Raw genomic sequence first — 6,000 nt, 5'->3', positions numbered from 1 at the left:
TCAGTTTAATAACATAATCCACTCAATAAAAAAGTTACAAAGGTTACAGAAAATACTGGAACTCTTCAATTCAAGTTTAATTCTGTCCTAAGAAATGTATTTACACACTACTCCCAAAACCACAACCTCAAGCTTTTTGACTTTTAGCATGAAGGCCATTTAATCTGCTCTTGGAATCGGCTCTTATTATGGCAATAAATTTACTTTCCACAGGTTTTACCTGCATATAGATATATTGCCAACCACATTGCCAGAAATGAGACAATAGTATAAAGCGTAAATATAAAGTAGACTAGATGAACTCTTATGAGCAAGCACTTGGCGACAGTGGGAAGGAAAAACTCTCTTTTAACAGGAAATAAACCTCCGGCAGAATCAGGCTCAGGGAGAGGCGAACATCCGCCTGGAACGGTTGAAGATGAGAGCAGAAGAAGACGGGACAAAAGGCAAACTATGGGAGAAGAGCCAGAGTTTAATAACTTCTTAAATAAATGCAGTAGTGGCATAAAATACACAGAGAGTAAAAAGAGATGTGTGAAGGACAAACACTCAACATTGCACGGCCACAGCAGCTCAAGCTTATTGAAGCATTACTAAGGGAGAGCTTGGGGTCATCTGACTGAGCAGTAACTATAAGCTGTACCAGAAAGTAAAGTTGTAAGACTAGTTTTTAACGTAGAGAGTGTAGCTTCGCAGTTGAGCAGAAAAAGAAAACACAGTTGCTGCAAATCAGCTTAGAATTTTCAGGATTTAATAACATAAAACCTCCTTTTTAAAGGTTTCGTCAGTGCATTCAGCACGTTTGTTCTTCGTGAAGGATGGGCGCAACGTGTTTTGGTGTGAAACCCTGAACGTTGTTTGTTTACCGTGAAAACTCCGCTGGGTACCCTCAGCAAGAAACTGAAAGCTCAAAGCTGCTGCTCCTTTCTGCGCTCTGATCCTCTCGATTTCAATTCATCTTTATTGTCCCTGTGGGGAAATTTTTCCTTGTAGCCAGAAGCATAAAAGCATATAACACAAACATACAAAGCATAGCGCGAGACTCAGTAGTCATAAATCCCTGTGTTCATCATCCAGAAAGCAGCATTCACATATAAATATATTAACAATGTCCTTCTCAATTTCTCCAAGGCAGAAAAGTCTGCATGACAACTACACAGTCTTATTTACGACGTGTGCGACATGGCAGTAGAACGGTTTTTGTGTAATGTAAATCTGAGGAGAGGTATCCCTGTACTACCCTGCTACAGAAAATAAACATTTTTTTCCTCCACTCTTCTGCTGATGGTTTGTGATTGTGGTTTGGACCAAGCAGCAACAACCTCCCTCAGTTCATCACGGATGTTTGTTTTGCTGAATTAAGATCCTGGCAGCAGAAGTAGCATTGTTTTCTGTTCTCAGCAAGCTTCTCCTTTACTCAGCACAATAAAAGAAATACTACTGTCCTGACCGAATCTGCAGCGCACACACACACACACACACACACACACACACACACACACACACACACACACACACACACACACACACACACACACACACACACACACACACACAGCTCTGAGGTAAGCTGCAGAACAAAGAGAAGCACACTCAATAACGGAGGATCTTATGGCACTAATTTTATTTGGTGTCAATAAACTTGAAACTGAAGCACTCAGTTTCATTTCCTAGTAGTTGCTGAAGTGTAATTAAATAATCCACTTCCTCAATCTAAGGCTAATCATGATTGAGATAACTGCACTGTAACCATTAAAGCTTTAGATATAATTGCTGGCCCTGAAGCTTTGAAATGAACTCTTCGACATTATATAAAAATAAAGCCTTTTTCCCTTTTATTCTCCCATTAAAGTGCAGCTGAGGTATTCAAAGTGGCTGTTATCAGTGGCTAAAAGAGAAGTAAACATTTAGATAGCCGGTCCACCCACACCAGGCATACTTGGCCACATGGAGACCTCTGTGCGTGTCGTGTTATATACCGATCCTTGAGTTTTGGCCGTGCTTGTAAGATTTGCTTGTTGACCATCATGTATGCAGTGTTTTTGTGTGTAAGCATGATTAATTCGTGGCAGACCCCTCCCATGGAGCCGGAGCTGTGGTCCAAACAAATTGAGTGTGATTAAAGCGCTGCAGCCGCAGAGTTTAAAAACTCTGAAGAAGACTATATGAGAAAATCCACCCTCGCGGACCTGGTCATACGTACTGCCATGTGTCATCGCTGCTCGCCTTTGCTGTATGAGTCAAGAAACGAAAACCTGACTGTTTCATGAGTATGATAGCAACCTTTGTTTTTCAAAACAAAAATCCCACACTGCTTTGCAGAAGAACAGAGAAAAGCCGCACAACAAAATAAATAACCCCAAATGATGATAAATTCTAAAAACCAGAGCCTGACTGTAATGCATTTCCTGAAAATTTTCTACATTTATGAAATTTGTTTTAGAATATGTGGGCATTCTCAAGCTTCACTCTGTAAACAGTAGATAAACAGAAATGGTAAAGATGACAGTATGAAAACTATAAAGATGATGCAAACTGTTACTTTGCTTCAAAGCCTTCATCAATGACAAAGTAAAGCTTTATTTTTTAGTGTGCTGCTTTAAAGTTTTTCAGATCAAGTATGCCAGGGTTAATGGAGGTAACATTTATACAGAATAAGATAGAAGAAATATCAACTTTGTGCTGTAGTATAAGTCAAATGAGAAAAGGAGAGTGCCTGAGATCATTGAGATGAGAATAAACAACATACAGTGGATTGCAAAAGTATTTGGCCCCCTTGAACACATTTTGTCACATTACAGCCACAAACATGAATCAATGTTATTGGAATTCCACGTGAAAGACCAACACAAAGTGGTGTACACGTGAGAAGTGGAACGAAAATCAGACATGATTCCAAACATTTTTTTACAAATAAATAACTGCAAAGTGGGGTGTGCGTAATTATTCAGCCCCCTTTGGTCTAAGTGCAGTCAGTTGTCCATAGACATTGCCTGATGAGTGCACCTGTGTGTAATCTAATGTCAGTACAAATACAGCTGCTCTGTGACGGCCTCAGAGGTTGTCTAAGAGAATATTGGGAGCAACAACACCATGAAGTCCAAAGAACACACCAGACAGGTCAGGGATAAAGTTATTGAGACATTTAAAGCAGGCTTAGGCTACAAAAAGATTTTCCAAGCCTTGAACATCCCACATAGCACTGCTCAAGCGATCATTCAGAAATGGAAGGAGTATGGCACAACTGTAAACCTACCAAGACAAGGCCGTCCACCTAAACTCACAGGCCGAACAAGGAGAGCGCTGATCTGAAATGCAGCCAAGAGGCCCATGGTGACTCTGGACGAGCTGCAGAGATCTACAGCTCAGGTGGGGGAATCTGTCCATAGGACAACTATTAGTCGTGCACTGCACAAAGTTGGCCTTTATGGAAGAGTGGCAAGAAGAAAGCCATTGTTAACAGAAAACCATAAGAAGTCCCGTTTACAGTTTGCCATAAGCCAGCAAACAGCAAACATGTGGAAGAAGGTGCTCTGGTCAGATGAGACCAAAATGGAACTTTTTGGCCAAAATGCAAAACGCTATGTGTGGTGGAAAACTAACACTGCACATCACTCTGAACACACCATCCCCACTGTCAAATATGGTGGTGGCAGCATCATGCTCTGGGGGTGCTTCTCTTCAGCAGGGACAGGGAAGCTGGTCAGAGTAGATGGGAAGATGGATGGAGCCAAATACAGGGCAATCTTGGAAGAAACCCTCTTGGAGTCTGCAAAAGACTTGAGACTGGGGCGGAGGTTCACCTTCCAGCAGGACAACGACCCTAAACATAAAGCCAGGGCAACAATGGAACGGTTTAAAACAAAACATATCCATGTGTTAGAATGGCCCAGTCAACGTCCAGATCTAAATCCAATCGAGAATCTGTGGCAAGATCTGAAAACTGCTGTTCACAAACGCTGTCCATCTAATCTGACTGAGCTGGAGCTGTTTTGCAAAGAAGAATGGGAAAGGATTTCAGTCTCTAGATATGCAAAGCTGGTAGAGACAGACCCTAAAAGACTGGCAGCTGTAATTGCAGCAAAAGGTGGTTCTACAAAGTATTGACTCAGGGGGCTGAATAATTACGCACACCCCATTTTGCAGTTATTTATTTGTAAAAAATGTTTGGAATCATGTCTGATTTTCGTTCCACTTCTCACGTGTCCACCACTTTGTGTTGGTCTTTCACGTGGAATTCCAATAAAATTGATTCATGTTTGTGGCTGTAATGTGACAAAATGTGGAAAAGTTCAAGGGGGCGGAATACTTTTGCAAGCCACTGTATTTGTGGAAATGGAACAAACAGTGAGGCAGAGGTGGAGGTTGGAGTTTAATGACTACATTCTGGCAGTGTGTGCAGTCCATTTAATTAATTTCATATTTACATAAATTTAAAATGACATAATTATAGTAAATTGTATTTATATAGTGCCAAACAATAGACACCTCAAGTCACTTTATATTGTAAGATAAAGACCCAACAAGAAAACAGAGAAAACTGCAGCAATCAGACGACCCCCTGTGGGCAAGCACATGGTGACAGTGGGAAAGAAAAACTCCCTTTTCACAACCGTTGGGGCAACCAACTGTTGTGACCAGTTGGGGGTGAGGGGAGGAAACAACGGCTTATGGGAAGCAGAAGTGAGTTGTGGGTAATATTTATAGGGCACATGGGGACCACAGGTGACCAGGTGAGCATTATTCTCTTGTGCCCTTGAGTGAAAGTTCTGCACTGTAACAGGAAGTATAACAAATAAATGAGAAAAAGATCAATCTGATGGGTCCCAAGATGCTGTTGATGCATTAATCAGATTATGAACATTTGTAAATGTTACATAGAAAAGCATAGGAAAAAATGTTGTGAATGAAGCTTGTAGTGTAGATCAGAGTAAAAGGGTGAATAAGACCATTACATTTAAACTCAGGTAAGAGTTGCTATAGTTTAGTTGCAGTTAGTTTGACATTATTTAACTAAATATCAGAGTCCTAACTAAATCTAAGGGTTTTAACGCACATTTGCTTCATGTGTTAAGAAAATAACTGATTTCCGCCATTGCTGAATTTTAGTTCAAGCATCAAATGTTGCTTTTAAGCCAAAATTAGTGAGGACCAAGTTGCAACCTTGTGACTCATTTCAGTGCTGGACCTCCAATTACTGCCATGATTAATTACAGATTCAGATTTTTATTTGATTCGTGTGTTTTCGGAACTGTAGCACATCTCAAGCAGCTCATCTAAACTCAAAGTCCGCTGATTGCTTATTCTGGAGCTTACAACCCCATCACATGATCCTCGTTATCAGAGTTTTCTCAGTTGCGATGAAAGTACTTTCCATTATTTGAAGGTTTTCATTTTTCCGCACTTTTTCCTACCATCATTTTCAACATTTGTATAGCAAATGAGCAAACAATTCATAATAGAGGGGAAAAATTAACTGTTACTGTTTAACAAAATAAATCAGTTTTATGATGTTTGAAAACATTTGTACTCATACTTAAGGCTGATTCGGTCTTGTGCAATAATGTTCTAAATAGTTGTGTTTTATTCCAACCAAAGTTGGTGTAAAATATACCAACATATGCTTTTTAAGAGCACAGAAACTGGTGGGAGTACAGTGTGTACTCAAACAGTGTATACAGAGTTATATGTATGACTCTGATGGTTGCCAAACATGCAGTGAGTTAACCGGCACTTAACTCAGCAGCATCTTCCTGAAACACAAAACAAAACAAAAGTCAAAAATTGCTGAAGCAGCAGAATATCACACTTGGGATCACAAACAGATGTGCTGCTTCTGCAGAGCCTGACAGAGTGGCTCCCTGACAGTGCAGTGACACTCGAGCCAGGGGTCTCCTGGTGACAATATCGTCTGTTTAGCATCCATCACACACTTCTATAAATGTTCTCAAGCTGGTGGCAACCAGAGCCGAGTTTAATCCAGGGCCCTCGGTGCTGGAG

This window comes from Rhamphochromis longiceps, linkage group LG2 (genome assembly GCF_057381845.1).
Source record: "Rhamphochromis longiceps isolate RC_006_pf linkage group LG2, R_longiceps_female_GT1.1, whole genome shotgun sequence".
Lineage (NCBI taxonomy): Eukaryota > Metazoa > Chordata > Actinopteri > Cichliformes > Cichlidae > Rhamphochromis > Rhamphochromis longiceps.
Note: the sequence above shows the minus strand (reverse complement) of the source record.